This window comes from Leuciscus leuciscus, assembly GCF_965113295.1.
Source record: "Leuciscus leuciscus genome assembly, chromosome: 21".
Taxonomy (NCBI): domain Eukaryota; kingdom Metazoa; phylum Chordata; class Actinopteri; order Cypriniformes; family Leuciscidae; genus Leuciscus; species Leuciscus leuciscus.
Genome location: NC_138745.1, coordinates 5,953,009 through 5,955,593, shown reverse-complemented (window position 1 = coordinate 5,955,593; position 2,585 = coordinate 5,953,009).

Genomic DNA, 2,585 nt, shown 5'->3' with positions numbered 1-2,585 from the left:
GATGTGTTTTAACTTGACTGAAAGCTGACTCCCCTTCGTGCGCGTGACGTCACAACTTCACTTCACTTCACTGTTCATCAATTCGTAGGTCGTTTCTACACAACTGCCTTGACCAAATACCCACACTTGTGGTCTTTGCTTTTTTATTTTTTTTTTTATTTTATACAAATGAATCAAATCAGTGATTTCAGCATACAACAAGAATGCTTCACGGGACAGATATCACATATCCTCAAACAAATAAACAAGTAAAAAAATAAAAAAAAACCAAAAAAACAAGACACAGAAAAAAAAAACTGGAATAAAAAATAAATAAAAAAGCTAAATTTTTCTTCCTTTTTCCAATTGACACATTCAAGATTCATAAAATTTGGTTAACATAGTGGGGACATTACAACTTGCGATCTTTGCACTTGTCTACTTGCATGACGTATTTCCTCTGTTTGACCCAAGTGTTCAAGTAGGCGTAAAGACTAGGCCTATGTATGCCATTATTCACCATTATAATTAGCCTAATGTAAATTATGTTTGCAACTGAGTGACCTTGATGAGTGTGAAACTCTCGGCCTGAAATTACGTCCCAGGCCGATATTAAATTTGTGAATATTTGTAAATATTCGTGGCTTGTTTAAACTGCTGGATAATTGACAGTGTACTGCAGTTCTGTGGATGTTATTATAGTTAACTAAAACAAAAACTATTAAAAACATGTATGCTAATCGAAATAAAGATTCAATAAAATATAAATATTAGTTGAAAAACTTAAACTAAATGAAAATTAGAAATGTTACCTTGTCAGTGAACTATGGATGTTCATTTCGGGCTTTTTCCTTACAACCGACGTGGTCATTAGCTATCCATTAACCGACATTATGTTTATTTAGAATTAAATTAAATTAGAATAGATAAGTGTCTGTGACCCATACCAAATTTGTATTCCATGGGTATAGTTTTATCATGCACAAATAGGGTATGGGATCAATATCCCATCTAAAGTATTGCGGTCACGGATCAAAAAATCTAAATCAAAAATTTGAAAACACAAACTGAAGAAAAAAAATGCTAAATGATCAAAAAAAGTAATCCACTACAAATTACTAATTACTGCTCTAAAATTGTAATTTGATTACATTACTGATTACTGCATGTAAAAAGTAATCAGATTACTAATTACTTTACTTTCAAGTTACTTTGAAAACCTATTAAACCTACAGGAATACACTACAAAGTGAAACTCAGTTCTTTCCGTAATTTAATATTGACTGAAAAATATTACAGAAATATGAAAACAGCAACTTGACTTAAAGATCCAATGCATTTCTACAATGCATTAGACAAAAAGCTCAAATTAAAAAAATAGGTATTTTAAAGTGTTGCAGCCGTCCCTGGGTTGTGTTGCAACCGTCCCCTGGGTCGGGGTCAGTTGCAACATCTGACTTCTTCCATTCAAATGAATACTGTGAACGATATGTCATATATAATCATCTTTAAATGGTATGGGTAATTAGCAGACAGATGCAAGTTTAATATATACAAATTTGGTTGGTCTAGTCCAAATAGTCTCTGAGTAACTGAGAGAAATGCAAAAAGTGTTGCAACTGTCCCCGGTCTCCCCTATCTGAAAATGTGTCGTAGCCTACATCTACAAGTTATTTTCTGCAGTGGTTTTCTCATAGATGCGTATCTGTGTGACATGTGTGAAAGCAGAAAGCTCATGTGACGCAGAATTAGACTGAGAGGGGCTTTTAGAGAAGGAAGTGCATACTTGTTGCAATTTATTCTTGCATTAAAAGGACAGTTTTTCATCCTCATCCATTTAATATCTGCTCATATGCTCCTTAGAAAGATGGTCATAGTTTTGAACTTATGAGGTCCAAAAATTTGATGTCTACCCTATTTTTTTTATGATCAACAAGAATGTAAATCTACAGTAAAATTAAAACTGAAAGAGCTTTAAACCTAATTCCTATAATGATATATTGTGTGTTTTTTTTAAATAACTCATTATCTATTCATGTACAACATTATTATTTCAATTCATTTCACAGCAATAATTTGAACAAATTTAGACTATAAAGAGAATGTAAAGGCAATTTTACATGGTGAGATGATGATAAAATCGCATTGCCATTCACTGCTTTCAAATCGTACAAAAGGGAGCAAAAAGATTTACAAAAGAGTGTAAATAGGCAGCTAGTGAGGTAACGATGGTGTGTACAAAATAACTATAGGCTAATAAAAGACAGAATAAAATAAATAAATATCTTACCACAAAAGATGCATAATTTGATACAGAAGTTCTGGTCCATAATATCATCTCAAGTGTATATATAGAGGATGCCTGAGGTGAGACAGTCAAGGAAATAAATGAAAGTGAAGATGTGTTTTAACTTGACTGAAAGCTGACTCCCCTTCGTGCGCGTGACGTCACCACTTCACTGTTCATCAACTCGACGGTCGTTTCTACACAACTGCCTTGTCCAATTTTTTTTTTTTTTTTTTTTTTTAAATGAATCAAATCAGTGATTTCAGCATACAACAAGAATGCTTCACGGGACAGATATCACATATCCTCAAACAAATAA